The sequence below is a fragment of the Hordeum vulgare genome, chromosome 7H (assembly GCF_904849725.1).
Source record: "Hordeum vulgare subsp. vulgare chromosome 7H, MorexV3_pseudomolecules_assembly, whole genome shotgun sequence".
NCBI classification, from domain to species: Eukaryota; Viridiplantae; Streptophyta; class Magnoliopsida; order Poales; family Poaceae; genus Hordeum; species Hordeum vulgare.
This window is the reverse complement of record NC_058524.1, coordinates 309,778,841-309,805,274: the sequence shown is the minus strand read 5'-3', so window position 1 is coordinate 309,805,274 and position 26,434 is coordinate 309,778,841. Positions and strand designations below refer to the sequence as shown.

Here is a 26,434-nt window from a genome sequence, read left to right as displayed (position 1 = left end):
ACTTAACGTCACACTCGGGGGCTTAGCTGCGATCCAGCATCGCCTAAGTATTAACTTTCTCCGAGTGTGCACTTAACATCACACTCGGGGGCTTAGCTGCGATCCAGCATCGCCTAAGTATTAACTTTCTTCGAGTGTGCACTTAACGTCACACTCGGGGGCTTAGCTGCGATCCAGCATCGCCTAAGTATTAACTTTCTCCGAGTGTGCACTTAACGTCACACTCGGGGGCTTAGCTCCGATCCAGCATCGCCTAAGTATTAACTTTCTCCGAGTGTGCACTTAACGTCACACTCGGGGGCTTAGCTGCGATCCAGCATCGCCTAAGTATTAACTTTCTTCGAGTGTGCACTTAAGGTCACACTCGGGGGCTTAGCTGCGATCCAGCATCGCCTAAGTATTAACTTTCTCCGAGTGTGCACTTAACGTCACACTCGGGGGCTTAGCTGCGATCCAGCAGCTCCTAAGTATTAACTTTCTCCGAGTGTGCACTTAATGTCACACTCGGGGGCTTAGCTACGATCCAGCATCGCATAAGTATTAACTTTCTTCGAGTGTGCACTTAACGTCACACTCGGGGGCTTAGCTGCGATCCAGCATCACCTAAGTGTTAACTTTCTTCGAGTGTGCACTTCACGTCACACTCGGGGGCTTAGCTGCGATCCAGCATCGCCTAAGTATTAAACTTCTCCGAGTGTGCACTTAACGTCACACTCGGAGACTTAGTTGCGATCCAGAATCGCCCACGTACTAACCTTCTCCGAGTGTGCACTTAACGTCACACTCGGGGGCTTAGCTGCGATCCAGCATCTCCTAAGTATTAACCTTCTCCGAGTGTGCACTTAACGTCACACTCGGGGGGCTTAGCCGCGATCCACCATCGACTGTTTGCCTTTGGCCTCACCAAGAAACGCCAAACGAAAACTCGAATCAACATTGCAACAGAAGAGCAAAAAAACGGATTCCAAAATTCTCGCAAAGATAGCTAACTTGGTGCGGATCAAGCTTACCCGCACCGATTTAAAAGTGTGACAGCCAACAGAAGTGGCCAAAGTACCTTACAGATAAAACACTCGGCATACCGAGGATAAAGTTTTCTTACGCGTCAGCAGGGTCAGCGCCAGGACTAGAGGGCTCAACGAAGGTGTCCAAGTCGATTCCATCGGCGATGCGGGTAGCACTCTCAAGGAACGTCTCCATGAAGTCTTCGAATCGAAGCTTCTTCGTGTTGGCGACCTTCAGTGTATTTAGCTTTTCCTCACGCACCTCCTTGCAATGGACTCGGACCAAGGACAGAGCAACATCTGCACCGCAACGAGCTGCAGATTTCTTCCACGACTGCACTCTGTTAGGAATCTCCTCCAGTCGGGTCATCAGGTTCTCCATCTCCTGCCGCGATTCATCTTCTGGCCAAAGCTCCTTGTCGATTCGGCCGACGACTTCTCTCAGTCGACCGATGAAAGGACCAAATTTGCCCACGCGGATGTCTTTACGGAGCAGATCCCGATTGGCGTCGTCACCGAGTGGAACGTTCTCAAGAATCGAACGCTCCACGTCAGTTGCTTCAGCTACGGCGTCAAAGCAAAAATCTGCGACAATAGGACAAACAGACAATAAGCGCCGAGTGTTACACACATAGAACAACCACGCGGAAAAAAGCAGGACTTACCAGCCAGATGCGTCATCATCTGCCGAGCCCAGTCGCTGACATATTTCTCTTGCGCCCTGCATCGTTTGTTCAGCACATCCATCTGACTCATCAGCGCAGTCCTCTGTTTCCCCATCTTTTCCACTTCCTCAGTCAACACCTTGTTCACTTCACGTGCTTGCTCCAATGACTTCTCCCGTTCCGCCAGAGCATCCTTCATGCCGGCCATTGCAAGCATGGCCGCATCAAGTTCACCAGCGAACTGATTCCTCTCCGCCTTGAGAGTCTCATAGGCTGATCCCATTTCACAGGTTTTCTGCCACCAAACACCAAGAGACAATCAGAAAGTTCAATAGTTAAAAGTCTAAGTTCTTCAGACCCCTGCCGACGCAAGCAGTCGACAGCGGTCTCGGGGACTACACCTAGTGGGTTCACTGAGAGTGACCCCACTGGCATGCAGCTCAAGCAGGCCTGCCCTATTGAGATGCATTTTATCACCTACGCCTACGAGGCAAATGTTACCCGACCTGAGTACAACTTACTCTCGGAGACTCTTACAGTAAGTGCACTCCGAGTGCCACAACTGCTAGCAGTCGGTCATATTATTTACAGACACGACCAAAGCAAAGACAATATGTATAAAGACAACTGTCGGTGCAAGCACTCGACAGAAGTCTCGGGGACTACACCCACTGGGTTCACTAAGAGTGAACCCATTGCAAACAACAACTGCTATTCAAGAACACCCAGTGTGTTACAGGAGAAAAGTAAATACTTACTAGACCACTTACTCAGATATCATCGCGCAGCTCCAAGCTCCGCTGGTACAAGGCCGCAACGGAGTCGTAGGCCCTCTTGGCTTCTCCAGACATCAACTCCGCGTGCACCATAGCCCCCTTGGCCGCTCCCACCTGCTCCTCCGGAAGACGCTGTATGCGGAATTCAGCATTCGACGAACCTGGAATCGTCGGAGGTTCCGGAGGCATCCCAAGGTCCGCCCCAGTCGGCTCCTCACCCACCAGCACTGGTTCAGTCTGTGGCAGCGCCTCAGTCGGCAGCACGTCGGCGGCGAGAGCGACAGCAGGAGGAGCAGCCTAGAGAACAGGCTCCACAGCTGGGTCGGCTCTCCCCTGGTCGCCCTCACCCAGACAAATCGCCCTTGACAGACCGAATGACACGAGGTCTCAGAAAAAGAAAGAAGCACCTGACTGGGACACGATAGTATAAAACATTCGACGTCCCTACAACACACCTGGCTGGGATGAGACGACGTTGTCCGTGTCCATTGGGTCGTCTTCCTGACGCGCCGGAGAGGTGGCAGAAGTAGCAACCCTGTCGGGTGAGACCCATTGGGCCAGTAAACAGAAGTTCACTCGGATATCAGAAAGAATCGAAAACTGTGTACACTTACGTAGAGGTGACGGGGACAGCAACCCTCATTCGCGGCAGAGCCTTCCGAGGCTTAGGCCAACTCGGCTTGGCCACCTTAGAAGACTGACCCATAGGCTCAGCGGCGGCATCCCTGGTCCTCTTAGTGCTTCGAACACTCGGGACCGTCGGAGCAGCAGGCGGAGCACTCGAAGACGCGGGAGGAGCTGAGGGGACGGCGGGCTCGTGTCGGCGCTTGGTCCGATGCTCTGGGTTCGGAGGTGGCGAGTCTTGCTCTTCGTCTTCTTCCTCCTCCTCACTGGTCTCCTCCTCCCATTCCCCGCTGTCGGAGACGTATTCAGCGCTCTGCACGCTGCCCTCTTGGCTGCCTTCCTCCTCCTCCTCCGCCGGATTCCCGTTCGTCACGGGGGAGGACAAGTTGGTCCACTCCTGCATAAAAATCAGTCGGCAATATCAGACTTCACACAGAGATATAGACAAACGACAAGAATTGGGACAGTTCAGTGCACTCGGCAATGTCACTCACCTGATTCGGTGGAGGATGATCCGCGCTGTAAGGCCTCACTCGCCGAGGTCCTTTGGGATTCTCGCAGGGGCCCGTGATTTGGAGCACCCACGAGGTCACCCTCTCCTCAGTCACGGCCACCACGTTGGTCCGAGTGGAGTCCTCGGGGCCTGTGTAATGCCACATGGCATGGTCGCGAGCCTGCAGAGGCTAGATCCATCGACCAAGAAAGACCTCCAGCAAGTCTATGCCGGTGACCCCCCTCCTGACGATGTCCACGAGTGCCTCAACCAAGGGCTGGACGTCGTTCTTCTCCGCCCTCATGAGCGCGAGTTGCTTAGGTGGAGCAGGCCGATCCAGACTGAAGGGAGGCAGCCCTATCGAAGCTTTCGGACAGGCGATATCCTGGCAGTAGAACCACGTCGACTGCCAGTTCCTGACCGACTCACATATCTGGAGAGCAGGATAACTGCTCCGACTCTTTTTCTGGAAACCTAGACCCCCGTAGAGCTGGAGAAGATGTGTTTTATCATCCGGCTAGCTAAGTCGTTTGATGGTCTGGGATCTAGCAGAAAATATGTGCTTGAACAGCCCCCAATGGGGGGGACAGCCAATGAAACACTCGCACAAGACTATAAAGGCAGAAAGGTGGGCGATGGCATTCGGAGGGAAATGGTGAAGTTGGGCACCAAAGTGATTCATGATACCCTTGAAGAAAACCTCGATGGACGTGGCTGAGAAGCAAGACGCGCTCCCCCTCCCAGGGCGCCGGCTCGACCTCATTCTCCGCCGGCAGCCTCCAGGACTTATGCATGATCATTCCGTGCTCCACCAGCTGCAACAGATCCCCCTCTGCACCGTGGAGGGGAGGAAATCACCTTGAATCCACCCTGCCGGCTGCGGCCGCTGCCGCCGCTAAGCAGGCGCCGCCGCCTTCCCTTCTTCTTCCTCGCCTCCATCTTGCTGGTCTGACCCTTGGTCATGGAGGCGACGGCGAACCCTCGGGAGGAAGGAGAAGGAAGGAGTGTAGGAGTGCTGGAGGTGGCGAGGAAGACGGAGCAGGCGAGAGCGAAAGATTCGGCGAGCGGAACGAAGAAGCCTCGCAGCCCAGATTTAAATAGGGTTCCGACTGGGTCACTGGCGGGTGGCCCCGAAACCTTATCCGCCCGACCGGCCGCGGCGATATCGCTGGAGGAGTTGAAGGCGCGCGAATCGAGGCGTCAGGCGCTACTCGAGTGCGCTGGCGTCATCCCCGCTGAGTGCGCAGAACCCGAAATTTGAGATCCCGGAAAATCCGCCGCTGTCAGTTGACCAGTCGCGTCAAAAGATGCCGCGGAAGCACTCGGCTTCCGACAGTCTGTTTCGCGGGCGCTTCCACTTGGATCGTTGGTCAGAAAAGATAAAATGGATCGAGGCAAGCAACACCCAAGCCAAATCTAATCTAGTCGGATCCAAACTTCAAGCATCGCTTCGTCGTTCCAACCCCAATCCATTCGGGGACTAATGATGGGGTCATAGTCCTAGGGTAGGGTCATAGGCCTGCCATGCAGGTCCTACCCAAGGACTACCCCTCACAAAGGACAGGGCCCTTAGTCAGTACTGACTGAATTAAGGAGTCCCCATCATCCAGTCGGTAATAGGTCCTCAATCATCCAGTCGGAGACTAGCATTCGGAGGATACCAAGCTAACCGACTCGATACACTCGGTACATCGTAACCTCTGTGGAGGGAAACGGCCGTACGTTTCTAGGTGCATTTATTAGTATTTAGAGCATACGTTACGTGTAACGTACGCATTCAATCCCCACTACTCCACCCCTGTACCAGAACCATTGTGGAGGGCAGCGCACTCTATATAAGCCGCCCTCCCCCACTGGTAGAGGGGTTAGAAAATCATTGTATTCCATATTCCACTCGACAACAAGCTCCGAGAGCACTGAGACGTAGGGCTGTTACCTCCACCGCAGAGGGGCCTGAACTCATACAACCTTGCCGTAGCTAGGACTCTGCCCATCTCATCCGTACCCTACACATCTACTGTCAGGCTTATACCTACGACAGCCGCCGACGGAGTCTTGGGGGCGCCTGCAGGGACCCAATGGTCCTGGCGCGCCTTGGAACGGGTTTTCACCTGTTTCTCGACCTGAACTTCATCAAAGGGAGAAGATTCTGCCTCTTCCATGCACTCCTCCTCGCTCTCTTTAGTCTCCGCATCGTCGCAAGGGTCGTCATCGACGTCCTTTGAGCCCTCTGGGAGCTCGGTGTCCTGGTTCTCCGTGTTACTTTCCACATCGATAGGCGAGCGGCTAACCACTGGTATGGAGCTGACCAACCCTGTGAAAGTCTGCCGAATGAAAGAAGCAAAGTCATAAGTGGCAGTTAAAACAGAAAATAAGTTCACTCGTTGCGGGTCCTCGACGACTCACCTCATCCGGCTTATTGTCCGTCGCGAAGGGTTGGACCTGCCTGGAGCCTCTGGGGTTGTCCCCCACTATAGTAACGGCCCTGAGCTTATTCTCCATCGCCTCTTCATCGAGCTCCTCAGGATGCACTCATGTCTGATCATCCGGCCCCTAATACTACCACATCGGGTGAGCTCTAGCGTGAAGTGGCTGAATCCTACGCTGGAAGAAGACCTCCAAGAGGTCCATCCCATTCACCCCCTTTTGGATCAAAGACACCACTTCTATAATCAAGATCTCTGCGTCGGTCTTCTCCCTCGTGGACAAGGTCAAAGTAGGAGGCGACTGGATCCTATCAACCATGAAGGGAGGAAGGCCCGAATGACCCTCACCGACTGAGACATCTCGACAGTAAAACGAAGAGTCCTATTAGTTCTCCACCGAGTCCGGAAAGCTCATCCGGGGAAAGCTACTTTTCCCCTAAGCTGAATGCCTAAGGCGCCGCAAAGCTGTACTACATTGGTATTTCCCCCCGAGGAAGGAGACTTCTTCACGCTCATCACATGATACGTGAACAAGCGCTTGAACAATCCCCAATGCGGAGAACATCCAAGGAATTTCTTGCACAATGACCCAAATGCGGCCAGATATGGAACAACATTGGGAGGAAAATGGTGGAGCTGAGCCCCGAAGAAAGCAAGGAATCCTCAGAAGAAAGGATGCAGAGGCAGATAGAAACCTCGCTTCAGGCAGGCAGAAGCAAGGAATGCTCGGAAGAAAGGATCCCTGAGTGAAACTTCACCCTGATCTTGTTTTGTCCCTTGAGGTCGCACACGAACTCGGATTTAGACAAAATATATATCAGAATAGATCGTCTTGATGAGACGAACATAATTTCCGTTGAAAGTTTTTCTATCTGAGGCTGTCTTGTTGGCTTAATAGGCCGAATAGTACTCTGAATATGAAATCTAAGCACTTCGAACAAAGTTTCGGCCTTCAATATCAGATTGGACAGCGGTGCACCGAACTCCAAAAATATTCATGTCAACACCACAAAAATCTTTCATGTGGAGCACTTCTTCCTTTGAATCCATCTTAATAAGATTTTCTTCTGTGCCAAAATATGGTGTCAACCGGATCTAGTGAAGCAGTCGAAGTATCACGCCTACAACAGAAACAACAAAATCCGATCATGACTCGGAAGACATTGTTCAAACGAAGACAATTCACTCAATGAATACACTTACGCCGAAGCCACACGCACGTCGACCTTGATGCACAACAGGATAGCCTTACGAGGCTTGGAGCTTGAGATCTTTGGTTGCTTGGCGGCCTGCTCTCGCAGGGCCTCGGATTCGCACCGACCTCGTTTGGAGCTATGGGTCAGCATGGCTGAGACACTCGGCTTCCCCGCCGACGGAGTCTTAGGGGCTCCTGCACGGACCCCATGGTCCTGGCGAGCCTTGGAACGGGTTTCGACCTATTTCTCGACCTGAACTTCGTCAAACGGAGAAGATTCTACCTCTTCCATGCACTCCTCCACGCTCTCTTTAGTATTCGCATCGTCGCAAGGGTCGTCATCGACGTCCTTTGAGCCCTCCGGGACCTCGGTGTCCTGGTTCTCCGTGTCACTTTCCACATCGATAGGCGAGCGGCTAACCGCTGGTATGGAGCTGACCAACCCTGTGAAAGCCTGCCGAATGAAAGAAGCAAAGTCATAAGTGGCAGTTAAAACAGAAAAGAAGTTCACTCGTTGCGGGTCCTCGACGACTCACCTCATCCGGCTTATTGTCCGTCGCGAAAGGTTGGACCTGCCTGGAGCCTCTGGGGTTGTCCCCCACTATAGTAATGGCCCTGAGCTTATTCTCTATCGCCTCTTCATCGAGCTCCTCAGGATGCACTCATGTCTGATCATCCGGCCCCGCATACTACCACATCGGGTGAGCTCTAGCGTGAAGGGGCTGAATCCTATGCTAAGAGGAAGACCTCGAAGTGGTCCATCCAATTCACCCCCTTTTGGATCAAAGACACCACTGCTATCATCAACATCTCTGCGTCGGTCTTCTCCCCCGTGGACAAGTTCAATGTAGGAGCCGACTGGATCCTATCAGCCATGAAGGAAGGAAGGCCCGAATGACCCTCACCGACTGAGACATCTCGACAGTAAAACGAAGAGTCCTATTAGTTCTCCACCGAGTCCGGAAAGCTCATCCGGGGAAAGCTACTTTTCCCCTAATCTGAATGCCTAAGGCGCCGCAAAGGTGTGCTACATTGGTCTTTCCCCCCGAGGAAGGAGACTTCTTCACGCTCATCACACGATACGTGAACAAGCGCTTGAACAATCCCCAATGCGGAGAACAGCCAAGGAATTTCTCGCACAATGACCCAAATGCGGCCAGATATGAAACAATATTGGGAGGAAAATGGTGGAGCTGAGCCCCGAAGAAAGCAAGGTATGCTCAGAAGAAAGGATGCAGAGGCAAATAGAAACCTCTCTCGATGTGAGTGACCAAGAGCACCCGCTCGTCGTTCTGGGGCGCCGGCTCGATCTCGCCGTCCTGAGGCAGTCGCCAGCTCCCCTGGGCTATCAAGCCCTTGCCCTCCAACTCCAATAACCACGCCTCCATGACGCGGGATGACATCCAGTCGCCCTGGATCCACCCCCGCGGAAGCGCTCCGGCACTCGAGGATGATCCATGCAACCCCCTCTTGTCCCGTTCAGCCTTCGACGTTGCCCCCTTCGCCATTTTCGGCGGCGACAAACTGGAAGTTGGAGATCAGCGGAGACAACTGGTGATTCCGGTGTTTGGTGGCAAGAGGCGGAAGCGGGGATTGGAAGAATCTAGTCTTAAGAGGCGGTTCCTTCTCTCTTTCCTCTGTTTCCGGTCTTAAAAACTCAACGGCAGGAATCCCCATCGAGCACATCGCCAGTACAAGGAGGATCTACAGTATCCCAGAGATCACGCACACTGTAGTATGATGACGACATTACAGGCCAAGAAATCGAGGCGTCGCCTCACTACTTCCACTATTACATCTCCTCCGAAACCGCCGCCCGTGGGCGCGCTCCTTTGATTCAAAAAATAGCGAAAAATCCGCCCCACCTTATATCCTGAATGGATACCGTATCCACGGCACATGACGAGGTGAGTCGAATGATCTTTTTGCTCGTCCCCTACGGGACCCCGATCACTCGGGAAACCAATGAGGATGACCCGATCGTCCTTCCCACAATACAGGCGAGGATCCATCCTCGCTCTCCGATTGAGATCGCTGAGTTCCAAACTCTCGCGTGCCCAATTCATGGAATCTATCTTCCTGAAAGATAGCTCTTCACCACCGACTGCAACCGTACCCGTATGACTGGATAGTCGGAATTCTTCACTCTTGAATCCGTGGAGGTTTGATGAAAGCCCGAATGACCCAGGTTGGCGCTGCAGCCCAAGAATTTCCAAGAGATCGAAGACATCGAAGGAAGTCATCCACTCAGTCTACAAAACCTCAACCGATTCGGGGGCTAATGATGGGGTTGTACATTAGGGGTAGGCTACGGACCTACTTCCTTAGGCCCACCTAGGACCCTTTACGGACATCCGAGTCCTTAAAGTCACCGTTGAAGCCTCGACCTCATTCGCTTCAACAACCGTCACTCGGCCTCCTCAGAGTCACTTGGCCTGCTTAGACTCACTCAGCCCACCTTGCGTCAGTCTCACGCATCCTGTCACTCGGACCACAACAAGGTGAAGGCACCGAACACACAACAACGCCTAAAGACTTAATCCTCCACATGAATTGCAATGAAGACCCACATTACCAGTAACGCCAAGGGTTAAGCCTGTTGTTTCTAGTAACTTCATTCTTTATTACCATTAATTGCCTTGTAATGAAGCTCGGTCGATCGTGGCAGCTACTATATAAGCCACTCTCGGGCTCCAGCTCAAGGGTTCAGCACTTGTAATCCTTTACATCCCCCCATAACAAAACACCAACCTCAGGGCTCGATATGTAGGCCTATTACCTCTTCCGAGTGGGGCCTGAACTAGTAAATCCGAGTGCATCCATTGCGCTTAGTTAGACTTTGCCCCTCCGTTCGTACCCCAAGGTACTATTGTCAGGGTGATTCCCACGACAATACCATCAAGACCTCTGACGCTACCACGACAAACAAGTTAGGGGCCAAGTGTTTCAAGAGGGGGATCTGGTCCACCGTCTGGACCAACAAAAACCCCAGAAGCTGTCACCCACATGGCAAGGGCCATTCGCCATCTCCAAGGTCCTCCATAATGGAGCTTATCGACTGTTAAACATCGATAACAACATGGAGGAACCCAGAACCTGGAACGCGGACCTACTCCGCAAGTTCTTCACATAGAACTTTCATTTTTTCATTCCTCTAATGAATCTGAATGATTAGAATAATAAAGTGCTTACTTTATTCAACTATCCACAAGCACTTCACTCCGGTGAAACACACCCCTAAGTGGGTGGAAAATACTTAACTACGAACCTGTTTTCCCTTAAGGTAAAACCTTCCCCAAGTGAGGACAGCCTCCACACTCGGGGGCTTAGTTGCAAACCAGCTTTCGCCTACGCTAAAATGGTTCAGAATGAAGACAAGATCTTTGTTCGGACACCAACAAGGATAGAACATAAGCATGTTCGGAAGAACAAAACCATATTGGTAGCGAACCCATTTCGCCTAAGGTAGACCCTTCCCCGAGTGATCTTGGAAGCCTCCACACTCGGGGGCTTAGCTGCAAACCAGCCTTTGCCTAAGTTAAAGCGGTTCCGAATGAAGGCAGGATCTTCATTCGGACACCAAGATGAACAAAACAAACATTTCCTGGTAGCGAAACTATTTTTCCTAAGGTAAACCCTTCCCGAAGTGAGGAGAGCCTCCACACTCGGGGGCTTAGCTGCGAACCTACCTTCGTCTAAGTTAAAGCGGTTCCGAATGAAGGTAAGATCTTCATTCGGATCCCAAGATGAATGAAACAAACATTTCTTGATAGTGAACCTATTTGGCCTAAGGTAAACCCTTCCCCAAGTGAGGACATCCTCCACGCTCGGGGGCTTAGCTGCGAACCAGCCTTCGCCTAAGTTAGACTGTTTTCGAATGAAGGCGAGATCTTCATTCAGAAGCCTAGATGAACATGACAATCATACCAAGCATCGATTCCTCTTTGCCTAGGGAGCAACGATCTCGAGTGTGGACAATCTTCACATTCGGGGGCTTATCCATGAACAAGTTTTCAACTAAGTCATTAACCATCCCGAGTAAGGACAACCTCCTCACTAAGGGGACTTAGACGCGAACCGACTTTCTCCTAAGTCACGAATATTTCTGAGTGAGGACAATCTCCCTACTCGGGGGCTAGTAGCGCATCAGCTTTCGCCTAAGTCAAAAACAATTCCGAGTGAGGACAACTTCCACACTCGAGACTCGGACGCGAACCAGTTTTCGGCCGAGTATAAATGACCCCAAACAAAGACGACCAAGCAAATAAGATCCAAACTCAAATATGGACAAATGGGATCAAGTTCAGCTAAACGTATGCAAAAGAGATACATAAAATCACTCGGCATCCTGAGGCAAATTAAAGCTTAAGTGTTTTTCCTCCAACCATCACTCGGAGGAGAAATATTCCACCGCTTCCATGAAGGTGTCAAGATCTAATCCCTCCGTGATTCGTGTGGCAGCAATCATAACATCTCCATGAAGTCTTCAAAGTTGGCGCTTTTTCGGTTGACGGCCCCAAGATTCTTCAGCTTCTCTTCGTCCACCCCCTTGCAATGGATGCAGACGAGCGAAAGGGCAATGAAAGCTCCGATCCTTGCCGACGACTTCTTCCACGACTTGAGTTCATTGGGAATGGTCTTCACACGGTTGACAATGGACTTGGCATCTATCACAGGAACATCTTCAGGGGCTTTCTCCTGGTCAATCTCCCGAACATTCGATAGAAGCAGCTTGAAACAAGCCAGTACATAATCGACGCGATCCTCCAGCTTGAGGAGAGACAAAGCAGCGCTATCCTTCAGAAGCCCTCTCTTGGGATCAAGCTCCTTCTCTATTCGCATCGTATCTTCTTCAACATATGCAACAAAGGCTACACTCAACGGAAAAAAGAGGATGAGAAACATTACTCGGAAATTTTAGAGTGATCATGGAGATGTATTCGGACGCTCGACAAACCTTTAAGCTTCACACCGAGTTCCATGCTGAAGTCCTCGATGAACTGCTCTACCTCAGAATTCTTGGCAGTGACCTTCTTGAGGTCGGTTTCCCACTCGGCATAATGCTTCTTCGGCTCGGCAAGCTCCGCCGCGGTCTTCTCTGCACCGGCTTTCAGAAGTCGATTCTCTTCTTCCAAAGTACCAACCGTATTGAGCTTGGCCTCAGCCGCCTGGGTCTTCTGTTTAGCATCCTTCGAAGCGGATGCGAGTTCTTCATCCGTCTTCTCGAGGGCATCCTTCATAGTAATTAGAGAAATGGAATTCTTCAGCCTCTCAGAAAGGCGGTCTGACAAGATAGCCTTAGTCAGATAAGAAAACATAACCCAATGGAGCATCAGTCGGATGGCAATAACATACCTTCAGATGTTTGCTTTTCCTGTTCCAATCGTTGTTCTTGGCTATCTCCGCATCAACGCTCAGTTGGAGTTCCTGCAACTCTTTTTCCATGGCGTCATTGTGGCCCACGGGCCCACAAACAATCCGCCTTCATTAATACAAGTAAGGCATAACGAAATGTCACAACTCTAAGCCTACCACCGAGTGCCATAGTCGATGGTAGCCTCAGGGACTACACCCGGTGGGTGTGCTCAGCGCGCCCCCACTAGAATGATAGAGGATAAGGGATCCATACCCGACCGACGTCTATCAATCAAAACAAAGAAACTGAGACTACCGCTGACTGTTCGAGTCGATAGTAGCCTCGGGTACTACACCCAGTGGGTACGCTCAGCACGCCACCACTGGAAAGATGGAAGAAAGAAAAGGGCTCCGCACCCTACTGAACTTTTTCCAATATATGATGAAAATAAGACTACTGCCGACTGAACCAGTCGACGGTAGCCTCGGGGACTACACCGAGTGGGTGCCCTCAGCGCGCGCCCACTGAAAGCAAACACCCAACGGGTGTGCCTCTCGGCATGCCCACTCGGGGTTCCTACTAAGGAACATATTCAGAAAGAAATGCGTACGTAAAGGACTTACCCAAATGTTCTTTGCCACGGCTTCACTCGCATTGTACGCCTCCTTCAATCACCCGACCATCACGTCCAGCTAAGCCAAGGCCCCCTTGCATGCCCCCCTCCTTGTCCTCCGGGGTATGGTCGAACTGGAAGATGTTGTGATCCTTGGGGACAGACGATGAAGTGGTCAGCGGATACAGTCCGAGTGACCCCCGTGCCGAGGCGTCCTCCTACACCACGGGAGTCTTGGCCTCGATGCTCACTTGGCTGGGAGTCGGTGCCTGCTTCACCACTTCTCCGACTACGGAGGGACATCAGCGTCGAGTTCAATCACGTCCTGCGGCTCTGCACATGTGCACGAGAAAGTCAAAAGGCCACTCGTATATCCAAAGCCTAAATTTCGTATGAATCGCCAAAAAAGCTCAAGGGTTACTTTTAGATGAAGCAACATCAACGTCAGCTCTACCTTTGTCAGAGGTCTTGGGCTCTAGTGAAGCGGTCGAAGTATCAGGCCTACAACAGAAACAATAAAAACCCAATCATCTCTCGAAAGACACTGCTCAAACTGAGACGAACCACTCGGTAAAGGTACTTATGGCGAAGCCACATGCACGTCGACCTTTATGCGCAGCAGAATGGCCTTACAAGGTTTGGACCTCATGATCTTGGGCTTCTTGGTGACCTGCTCCGGCATCGCCTCAGGTTTGCTCCGACCCCGCTTGGAACTGTGAGTCAGCATTGCTGACGCACTCGACTTCGCCATCAGCGGAGTTTTTGGGGCGCCTACACGGATTCGAGGGTCCTCGCATGCGTTGGAACGGGTCTCAACCGGAACTTCATCATACGGAGAAGATTCCGCCTCGTCTCCATGCTCCTCCTTGCTATCCTCGGTCTCCTCATCATCGCCTTCATCATCTTTCTCGTCCTGTGAACCCTCTGAGTGCTCGGTGTCTTGGTTTTTGGTGTCGCTCTCCATATCAATAGTATGGAACTAACCAGCCCTATAAAAGCCTGCCGAAGGAAGGAAGTAAAGTCACAAATGGGAGTTCAATCAACAAATAAATTCACTCGATAGAGATGCTCGATGGTTCAGCTCATTCGACAGCTGCTCCATTGAGAAAGGAGGCACTTGCCTGGAGCCCCTAGGGTTGTCCCTCACTGGAGTAATGGCCTTGAGTTTATTCTCCAATGCCTCTTTCCCGATCTCACCAGGATGCACTCGGTTCTGATCATTCGGACCTTCACATTTCCACATTGGGAGAACCCTGGCCTCGATAGGTTGGATCCTACGTTGGAAAAAGACTTCTAGGAGGTCCATGCCGTTTACACCCTTCCGGATCAAGGCAATCACCGCTATCATCAAGATATCTACATCGGTCTTCTCCTCCTTAGACACGGTCAAGGAAGGAGCCGGATGGATCCTATCAATAGTATAGGGAGGGAGTCTCGAATGACCCTCACTGACTGGGACATCTGGGCAATAAAACCAAGAATCCTATCAGTTCTTCACCGAATCTGGGAAACTCATATGGGGGAAGCTACTCTTGCCCCTGAGCTGAATGCCTAAGCCACCACAAATCTGTGCCACATTGGCTCTCCCCCCGATGGGGAAGACTTCTTCACGGTCATCACTTGACACATGAACAAGCGCTTGAACAACCCCCAATGCGGGTGACACCCGAGGAAATTCTCGCACAGGGACACAAATGCAGCAAGATACGAGACAACATTGAGGGGAAGGTGGTGGAGCTGAGCCTCGAAGAAACCAAGAAAGCCTCAGAAAAATGGATGCGGAGGCAAAGAAAAACCTCTCTCGATGTGGGTGGCTAGGAGCACTCGCTCGTCGTTCTGAGGAAGTGCTTCTAGCTGGCCATCCTCGAGCAGTCGCCAGCTCCCCTAGGCGACCAGTCCTTCACTCTCCAGCCCCGGAAAGTGCCCCTCTGAGACTTCGGATGACATCCATTTGCCCTGGATCCATTCTCACGGGAAAGCTCCGAGGCTCGAAGAACATCCGTGCAACCCTTTCCTGGCCCGCTTAGCCTTCGTCGTCGCTCCCTTCACCATGTTGTGCGGCGGAGAAGTCGGGGTTGAGAATCATGGAGGGTAGCTGGCAGTTCTTTGCTTTGGAGGTAAGAGGGGGGAGCGGAGATGGAAAGGACCTGGATCTAAGATGATGTCTCCTCTTCGTTCCACCTTGCGCCTTAAATACCCAACAGGAAGGTTCTCCATCGAGCACGTCGCCGACCAGAGGAAGATCCGCCATATCCCGAGGATGTTGCACACTGTAGCATGACATCGACATCACATGCATGGAAATCGGGGCGTCTGTTGACACACCAACACGTCATGTGTACCCTCTACGCTGGGGATGATGCATCGCAACTCACGTCGAAGGAGACCCGACCGACAGCATGATACACAAGACAGTCGGCGGATGCTTTTGAGGACCCGAAGCCCCACATGCTCGGCAGGGACCCTGTCAGGGAATGCGGCGGCTATGGGCTGCCCTAGGTCGATTCTCTCGCCCCTAGAGCCTCGGGATTCGCAGCTCTCAAACTTGATGAACAACAAAGAACGAGAGATAAAATACGACGGAGAGATAAAACGTATATGAAAAAGTAGTATATTGATGCTTCCATTGTGTATTGTTTCAGTCGGCCATCACCTCCAATAAATATAAGAGGTGGCTGGACTTCCCGTACAAGCAAAGAATTCATCTAGGCTTTCCTTACAAGAAAATTACAGCAAATCACGTCCTAGAGTGCTAATTCTAGTCTAATTCGGATTCAGCCCAAATCTGGCCCAATCTTCTGTCTTTTGTCCTTGCGTGGGCCGTGGAATCTGCATATGACCTTCAATGGAGATGGTTCGAACATCAATGTTGTCTGCCTTGATGAGGCCAGCAATCCGTATATTGATCACTTTCCCAAATAAAACCATCTCGAATACTCCACGAGGCCATCTTTAACATTGAATCAACCTTGGTCATGTATCGGACTAGACAGTCCGAGTGTTGTAGCGTCCCTGTAGGTCGTGTACTACCTCAGTTGATAATTTCCTTAGAATAAAACTTGACAATTTTGATGTTACGAACAAGTTTCATGTTGATCACTTTTCCATTCGAGGCTATCTAGACGACCATATAGGCCAACCTTTACCTTCAGGTTGAATCACTTGGTTTTGGAGCCCTTTAGTTGGTCGAGTGAAATTTCTCACTCGCACAACAATTTTTTCACTCGGAATTCATGTATCTGAACTCCTTGACCGAAGTTCCACTTGTATTTGAAAACTTTTCACTCGGTCATCAAGCCTTCACTCGGATAGTTATATTTTCACTCGGATGATAAACTTTTCACTCGGATTACCCGAATGAAAAACACAACCTGAACTCGTTTCGCCTCTGCAGGTTGCACACGACCTCTGATTTGGACAATTCATATATCAAAATCGACCAATTCGACGAGAAGAAACTGGCACAAAACCACTCTTTGTAGCACTAAGAAAATAAAACTCTGATAGGTCGTGTCCTGTTAAGCAAGTAGCATTGGGATGTTGCCAATCCATTGATGCATCGGCCAAAGCAACACAAGCCGAGTTATCCGCATGAATGACTTCCACTTCATCGTCAACCCACTGAATTAAGAACTGGTGCATAGCGGATGGCACACACTGGTTTGCGTGAACCCAATCACGGCCTAAAATCATGTTGTAATTAACATGAACCTCGGCGACAAAGAATGCAGTAGCCAAAGTTTTGCATCCGTCTGTAAGTTCCCCGTACATCACACCTTTGGCTTCAGTTTTCTCTTTGCCCTCAAACCCAGTGAGCATCATGTTTGTCTTGATTAATTCGTCATTGGGCAAACCCAATTTCTTGAAGACCGAATAAGGCATGAGATTTTCCATAGCACCACCATCAACAAGCATCTGAGTGAGTGGTGATCCATTGATATGACCTCTAAGGTATAATGGTTTCAAGTGCGTCACTGGTTCTTTTGGTTCTCGAATATTGCATTTTTAGGGCCAATATCCAGTTGAGCCACCTCCCCTTCTTTGTCCATAGCACGAAACTCAGCAGGTAGATAGTACACCATATTGATATCCATACCTTCATGAACTGGTGTAGGCTCATAGTCCAAAACATCATCTCCATCCTTAAGCATGTCCACCATTTCCGAAACATATCCAAGTGAAGAAGTAGTAACAGGTGAAGTGGACGATGTAGTAGCGGCTGCATCGTCCTTCGTCGGCGGTGTAAGTGTTGTTGTGATAGGTGTAGAAGCCGCTGCATCTTACATTTATTTAGGCTTCCATACTTGTTTTGTAGGCACCACGGGCCGAATATCATTGAACAATTTATCTCTTTGCTTCTCGGCCTCTCGTTTTGCCATCTCTTGATTCCTTAACCTCTGTAGTTTCCTCTTTTGTGTTTTCGTTAGCCCTGGAGGACACCACTTCGGTTGAGTGTATCTAGGATCTCGTGGCTTGGCTTGGCAAGTACAGGCCTCATGGTCATTGGCTGAATGCTTTGGCGCGATAGCGAGTATCAGCTCAATCAGATTGCTATGCACACTCGGCTGCTGTATGGTGAATGTTTTGTCTCCCAAGATGAGTGAGTTGGCATTGACTTTTTCCTTGACTTTCCCTGACTCCACTGTTGCAATACTTGGCAATTTGACACACCACTCTTGTTGACTTTTCCGGCCTACGAAGGTTTCACTCGGGCGCACCCTTTTACTTGGATGAAATCCACTCAGACGTTCAACTGAGTAGAATCCACTCGTCTGTATTCTTTCATTCAGATAACTTCCATCGAGGTGCTTTCTTACACTCGGATAATTTCCACTCGGCAGCATATTTTGACCAACCGAGTGATGGACACTAATATTCAGTCGGTTTTCATACGAGCATCCATAGTTGTGTCCATTAAACTAACCTCGATTGCGAGCTCGACTGGCCGTGGACGAGGTGTTATCTCAGGACAGGAGCTCGTTTGGCGTGCCCTTATCTGCCGGAGAGTTCTAGGACAACGTATAAGGCTGTCTCCAATGGCGATCGAGCCATGGGGCCTCCCGTTGCCTCTATCATCACCAGCTCTGGATCAATAGGCCCCTCGCTCGGGTTAAAGTCCTCACCTTTCCTCGCCTTCCCGTGATCTCTGTACTTCACGAGCTTGTGGTGGGAGGAGACGTTGGTGATGTTTTTTGGATGCTCGAGGTCAGAGTCAAAGAATGCCTTGATCTTCTTGTACGAGGAAGTATGGGCCATCACATACAGGTCGTACATCTGTGGCACATCCGTCTTATTGTGACGCGACTAAAAGAGAGATAAAGGAAAAATGTATTAGTAAAGGGATCAAGATAGCATTAAGAATGAATTGCATGAGGCATAAAGCAAACCACATACCTAGGTCTCACAAAATTGGAATAAGTTGACGCTCCCTTGATGGTGTGGCACACCAACCATTTTGCCACGCCTCTCCTTGGTGTTGTTGTGGCTGGCCTCCCATGTTTCAGAGCACCACTGATCCACCAAGGCCTCCCAACAATCCATCTTATCCACACACCATCTCGGTGGCACCTAAGTTAATAAAGAGAAATTTGAGCGCAATGCGTAAGAATCAAATCAAGGAAACTAAGTACAAGGCCTTAATAATATGTAATTACCTTCATGTAATGCTCCTTCTCTATCTTAGAATCGCGGCACTTCGCCATGTCCTTCCTAATATGCCGTGAGGCATAGTAGTCTCGAACAGCCTGCAGTCGAGCCTCGTGCCGAAAGTTTTGAAGTATGCGGCGACATTTGGTTTCGATAACCTTTGTTGCGTCCTCCTCGTATCCCTCCTCACACCTGTAGTAGGTCTGCAAACGGGACAACACGGCTTAGTACAATAACTAGCTATGGTTGATTTATAATTGTGTAAAGAGAAATCACCCAGAACTGTCGGATCACCATGTCGGTCCTCGTGTGGCCCAAAACACCGTCGATCTCCACCTCCGGCGGGGCCGGGGCATCCAAGTAGTGCTCCCAGGTCATTCCTACCTCTCGCTACTGACCGGGAAACGTAACAAACCCCACGAAGTTTTGACGGCAAAGCACACCAAGGACGCCGTTGGGCTTGCGGACACCCTTGGCAACAACCCAACCCCTACAGTATGACAAATTAAATCCAAAACATTAGATATTTGAGAAAACGTGAAGGAAAAAGGTTAAATAAGAGTAAATTAACTTACTTGTCCCCATTTGACTTAATCGACCACCTCTGCTCACGGGTCGCCGGCATGAGCGGGATCCCCGAACTACCACATTGGTAGACTGTGGCCCCATCACCCAGCTCCTTGTCGCTATTAGCATGGCCACTTAGCTCAGGCTGACCCAGATCAGCCCAGGTATCCCACGGGGTCTCTGGGGACGTACCCTCATCCCTGCTTTGCTCCGGAGTCACCTGGAATGAAGCCTCTGGGACATGAGTCTCGTGGGTCGAAGGCTCGTCGACCTGAGGCTCATCGACCTGAGGCTCGTGAACCGGAGACCGTGTAGCCTCCTCCTTAGACGAATCCACCCTAGCAGTCCTGTGCTTAGGTGAATCAGCTTGGGGTGGCGGCGAGGAAGGCGTGGCATCCACTGCCCTACCTCTTCTTCGGCCACGTGTACCTTTAGTACAACGTAAATACCAACATGAGTAATAAAATGTATATAAATACCAACATGAGTACAACTTAAATACCAACATGAGTACCACATAAATACCAACATGAGTAATACCTTTAGTACCTCTCAGCTTCGCGGGGGGTCGACCTCCTCTCACGGGGGTCGCGAGAGTCGAAGAAGCGGCCACTCCATGCAGAGTAGAGAGCAACGCTCTTCGAAGAGGCCAGGCAGGAATGGAAGTACCCATCCCACCACTGCCGACGAAGAAGGAGCCGCGGAGTGCTTTCGACCCTTTCCCACCATCTTTCAACACCTGTCATGACAAAGAGTAAATGAAATTAGTACAACATAAATACCAACATGAGTAATAAAATGTATATAATTTAAGTGTATCATCATCATAAAGACCAACATGACTACTAAAAATTGAATACCTAACATGAACTCAAAATTTATCTATACTATTAAAGGGGGATCTGCCCTCTTTCGTGATGGTTCAACCTCTTTTGCTACTCTCTTCGGGAGATCCCGTACCGAAAAATCGCTCAAAAAAATTCGGTCCCACTCCATCGCTCTCTGGTTTCCTTGGTTGGAAATTGAAAAGTAAAAACGGAAAACACAAATAGTCGCGTCCCACCCATGACCTCCCCTTGCGTCATACGTGTTCCCCTCCCACCGATTTTTCTATACCTTCCGAAGAAACAGGCCCACTTCCCTCGGTCACCGACATCCCATCTCTCCCCTATCACCACACATGTCCGATGTCTCCCCTAACTACTCTCAACCCCGATCTCATCTCTCTCCGGAGAAAATTGACCGCCCCGCCCCCCAATGCCCTAGGAGCCATTTTGGGTTCCATATGGATCTGGAAAAAGGGGATGCCTCGCATCCCATGGCCTCCGACCGCCATGGAAGATAGAGAGATAGAGACAAGAGAGAAGGAGGAGCGCAGTGGCGCTGTTGGCGGACCCTGTGCGTAAGCGTGTTCCCCTTGCTCCCTATCCATTATCCTGGTAGGGTGCCATAGCAATCGTCCCTCTACCTTCTCTTCTTCCTCCCGCTGCTTGCCTCCCCTCCTCCAATCACACTCCTCTAACAAAGGGGCTGAAGTCTGCAACACAGGAGGGGTGAAGGCGTGAAGCAATGCATGGCCGAAGACGAAGGAGAGACGGCTGTCCGGAGGTGAATGCGCCAGAGACGTAGACAAGGCGAGAATCGTCGCGGGTCCCAGGGGAGCAGTGGCTTCGGAGGCAAGATTTCCCCTTGAGCCACGGGCGTCGGAGCCAGTGAGATGGTAACCAGGGAGAGGACGCGCGGTTAGCGGCCGAGGAGAGCGCGTCGGATTCGGTGAGCCTAGGGTTTCGCCACGAGATGGACGGCTGGGATCATCCACAGCAGACGCTACTACTTCTTGAGCTTGCGTTGGTTTTTCCCTTGAAGAGGAAAGGGTGATGCAGCAAAGTGGAGATAATTATTTCCCTCAGTTTGAGAACCAAGGTATCAATCCAGTAGGAGTATCAAGATGAGGCACCAAGGCACCTGCGCAAAGACAAACAAACTTGCACCCAACACGATAAAGGGGTTGTCAATCCCTTTACGATTACTTGCAAAGTGAGATCTGATAGTGATAATAGGTAAATATAAATAAATAAATAAAAGTGCAGCAAGGTATTTTTGTATGTAGATCTGAATATACAATGTGTAAAATAGACCCGGGGGCCATAGTGTTCACTAAGGTTTCTCTCATGATAGCAAGTATTAACAATTGATAGAATCACGCAAAGTCATGACGATATCTAAGGAAATGATCATACATATAGGCATCACGTACGGTATGAACCCAAAACCAAGCACTTCTCCCATTGCAAGGAATTGATAGAACCCCTTCCGTCACTAGGTGAGGACACCGCACGGTATGAACCCAAAACCAAGCACTTCTCCCATTGCAAGAATTATAGATCAAGTTGGCCAAACGAAACCCATAACTTGAAGAGAATTACAAGGATATGAAATCATGCATATAATGAATCAGAGGAGACTCAAATAATATTCATAGATAATCTGATCATAAATCCACAATTCATCGGATCTCGACAAACACACCGCAAAAGAAACTTACATTGGATAGATCTCCATGAAGATCATGGAGAACTTTGTAATGAAGATCCAAGAGAGAGAAGAAGCCATCTAGCTACTAGCTATGGACCTGAAGGTCTGTGATGAACTACTCTAGCATCATCGGAGAGGCAATGGTGTTGATGAACAAGCCCTCCGTGTCCGAATCCCCCTCCGGTAAGTCACCAGAACGGTCCCAGATGGGATCTCGCGGAAACAGAAGCTTTCGGCGGCGGAAAAGAATTTTCGTGGCTCTCCCTATTGGTTTGGGGATTTTAGAGAATTTAAAGGCGAAAGAGGTAGGGCAAAGGAGGCACGGGGGGCCCACGAGCCTGCTAGGCGCCCCCCTGGGCGTGCCTAGGGGCCTCGTGGCCTCCTCCGTGGCCCTCTGCCTTGGTTCTCAAGTCTTCTGGATCCCTTCTGTTATGGAAAAAACCATCCCGAAGGTTTTATTCTGTTTGGACTCCGTTTAATATTCCTATCTCAAAAAGGTCAAAAACATGGAAAAAACAGCAACTGGCAATGGGCACTGAGTTAAAAGGTTAGTCCCAATAAATGATATAAAATAGCATATAAATGCATATAAAACATACCTAGTTGATAATATAGTAGCATGGAACAATCAAAAATTATAGATACACTGCAGACGCATCAGACGCCTCGGCCGACGCCGCAGCAGCCGCACACACAGATGTCGCGCGTGAGCTCGCCACCGCCTATGGCTCGATGCCGCTTGGCTCCGCGAACGTCATGCACGGGATGCCACTCGCCTTCAACCCCATGGCGTCGCGCGGCTCCTGGTCGTCGGCAATGAAGCCGGTGGACATGTCGCTCGCCTTCAACCCCATGGCGTCGCTCGACGCCTCTTCGCTCACAATGAAGCCCGCGGACATGCCACTAGCCATGTACCGGCCCAATTCCGCCACCCCGCCGGGAATGGCGCAGCCCGTCAGCAGCGCCCTGGTGGTTAGCGTCAGCGGCAGCGGCGGGGAGCTCGTGAAGAAGAAGAGGGGGCGGCCGAGGAAGTACGGGCCCGCCGGGACCATCGTCTCGGCGGTGAAGGCTCAGGCGGGCGGGCAGTCTGGTGCGCGGGGTCCAACTCGAATCCTGACGGCAAACACAGAGGACGACCCTCGGGATCTGGCAAAAAGAAACAACTCAATGACTTAGGTTCAGCTAGGACATCATTTACTCCTCACATAATAACTTTGAAGCCAAATGAGGATGTTGCCTCGAAAATAATGTCTTTTTCACAACAAGGCTCACGTACTACATGTATAATCTCAGCAAACGGTGCGCTGTGCATAGCAACACTCCGTCAACCAACAACCTCTAGTGGCATAGTGACATATGAGGGCCACTTTGGTATTCTCTCTCTATCAGGCTCCTTTCTTCTCGCAGAGGATGGTGACACTCGCAGCAGGACAAGTGGTTTGAGTGTTTCTCTGGCTAGAAGCGATGGACGTGTTGTAGGAGGTTGTGTTGCTGGAATGCTTATGGCTGCAACACATGTCCAGGTTGTGGTGGGCAGCTTCATTGCCAAAGGTAATAGAAAGCCGAAGGAAGAACAACCGAAGCGCGAGCCAACATCTGTGCCTATGCAGACTGCTTCTGGCTTTGGTGCAGTAGCATCTAGCGACCACTCGGACGACCCAGGGAGCCCTATAGGACCCAATGGCAACGCATTCAACAACGTAGGCCATCCGAGTCACGCTTCATATGCTCCGGTTGGCTGGTCAGTCTCCGGGAACCAAGGACGCTACGACCCAGACATGAAGGTGGTGTCCTGGTCCTCACAAAAACAAAGGGTAGTGGCCCTATCTTCGTGCGAGGCAAAGTATGTAGCAGCGACGACGGCGGCATGTCAGGGGTTGTGGCTTAGTAGGCTCATTGGAAGTCTGACAGGTCGTGCTCCGGCCAAGTTTGAGCTGCTCATTGACAACAAGTCAGCTATCACCCTTTGCAAGAATCCTGTTCATCATGACCGGAGCAAGCATATAGATCTCAAGTATCATTTCATTAGGAATTGTCTTGAAGAAGGGAAACTTGAGGTTGATCACATTGGCACAAATAGGCAGCTAGCTGATGTTCTCACTAAGGCGCTGAGCAAGGTGCGTTTCATTGAGATCCAACAGAAGCTTGGCGTCATGGAGGTCACTGGAAGCAACGAGATTAGGTGGTGAATTGTTAGGAATAATTCATTGCTTAAGTAATTTACCGTTTTCCTCTGAATAAGCATGCATGCATCGCCTGTGATCTGCATGGTAGTATTAGCCGGCATGACCTGGATGGAATGACCGTTTCTTCAGTATTTAGTTAGCTTTCTGTTAGAGTAGTGAGAGTTGCGGTGAGTGTGTCGTAACCTTCTCAGCATAGCTCTTTTGGCAGATGGTGATCTCACCCCATGACTGCTTTACTTCAAGGCCCAAGTAGTAAGACAACAACACAGGAAAGGTGTACTTGGCTACTTGCCGTTGTAGTTGACCCATGGTGCCGTTGCTGAGTAGCATTACCTTTGCTGTAGGGAAGGAAGGAGGGGCAACTCAACCTGAAATTATGTCCTGACATCCATCAACACCGGCCGATTCTATCCTACGTAAACAAGCAGACCCTCGTCAAGGTCTTGAGTCTTAAGTCTTAACGCGTCCTTTCAAAAACATTCTAGTGTTGTACTCCCTCCGTCCCAAAATAAGTGTCACTTCTTTGGTACTATATTTGTACTAACTTAGTACTAAATTTACGACACCAATTTTGAGATGGAGGGGATAGTTGTTTTATTGTACTAGATTGATGCACTAGAGAGCATCGTTATTTCATAATCCCTCCGTAAACTGATATAAGAGCATTTAGAACACTATTTTAGTAATCTAAACGCCCTTATATTAGTTTATAGAGGGAGTGTATGACGTGAGCTTTAGTGTACGACGTCGATGTCCATGACTTATGTGCAATGTTTCCTTATTTATCCATACAAATATGGTTGTTCGAATGGTAGAACGCCCGCAGGGACGACACTTGTCAAGCGGGAAAGGTTGGGATGATTGCTAGAACAATCACTATATGTCTTCATTTATCGAATGATATGTATCCGAGCAAGATATTACATTACAATTTGTCACCATGTGATCCATTTGGCATGTCACAATTTGTTGAAATTAGAAAGAACCCAAATATTGGTCCTCTTGTTTGAACATCTAATTCAAGGGAGTGAGGCTTGTGCTTTAGGTCAAGTGATATGTATCCGAGCAAGATATTACATTAGAATTTGTGATCATGTGATCCGTTTGGAGTGTCGCAATATGCTGATATGAGAAATAACTCAATTATTGTTCTTCTTTTTTGAATATCTAATTTAAGCAAGTGAGGTATATCCTTTTGGTCAAGTTTTATAAAGTAAACTGGAGCCATAATTTATGTTTTAGTTTGTCATGAACCTGAGTTGTAAATACACCTCGAGTTCGTAGAGTAACTAGGTGAGACAAATTAATGAAGATAGAAATGCAGGTTGCCAAGTTTGCACAACCAGGAAGTCACACTGAGATGTCCAATCCACATGTGAATTATCTCAGAATTATCACCTCACTGTATAGCGAGCTACTTTTTATTTTGAAGGAGCATATGTGAGTTTCCTTGTTTAATGGTTGCCTCTCATGCTTCTGATGAAGTTTTGTGGCTAAAATTGATGTAATATTACTTTGTGATGTGATGGTGTAGGCAATATTTGCCATCGTCCTTGTGAACGTTCTTACAGGAGTTTTCAAAATAAAGCAAGAGAATCCTTGGATGTCAAACTTCATTCATGTTTACTTACAGCCAGGTATGCACTCTAGTATACCAGATATGCATAGAATTATAAATATTGTATTTAGTCTGTTTCCTCTAATCATAAAGACTAATACCCGAGCCATTGTGTTTATACAATTATGACATATGACATCTCATTATGTTGGCATATTGACAGGTAGACACACATATGCGCAAAATATTGAGAGATTGGTCCACAACGTGTGTAAGTATAGTCTTGTGTGGGCAACAAGCATACAGTGTCTGTCCACTATGGTATATCTGACTTTGCAGCGCTCTGCTTTAGTTAACTTCTATTTCCAAAGTTGGTTCCTTTCCTCTCCTATGTTGCTAGGTTTTACTAATGATCAGGTTCGCTTGAGCACTTGAGGAACAATGGGGAGACATCAGGGACGAGGCCCTGCCTCCTTGCCATACCCGAGTTCTCCAGTGTCAAGCCTCGGATGATTCCTCTAATTAGATGTATATATGTAGATATACCTTGATGTATAAGGACCCATTTTACTCCTTCTGCATCCTCATTACCAGTCCATGGACATGGTGTATATTGTACATATATACCAGCATGGTGTTAGTTATAGAACAACTCTATTATAAATTTGGGTCATCTCCACAACCACCGCTGGACCAAACAATTTAGTGGTAGTTTTATTGTTGATGTGTTGTACAACTGAGTTGTTTAACCGTATAGGAGAAAACTGATCTTAGTTCCAGGATTACGCGC

At 49.6% G+C, this 26,434-nt stretch overlaps 1 pseudogene; it reads left to right on the top strand.

The window, feature by feature from the left end:
- Positions 1-14,805: 14,805 nt before the first annotated feature.
- LOC123408805 lies at positions 14,806-24,089 on the top strand (annotated as a pseudogene).
- The last annotated feature ends 2,345 nt before the right edge of the window (positions 24,090-26,434 follow it).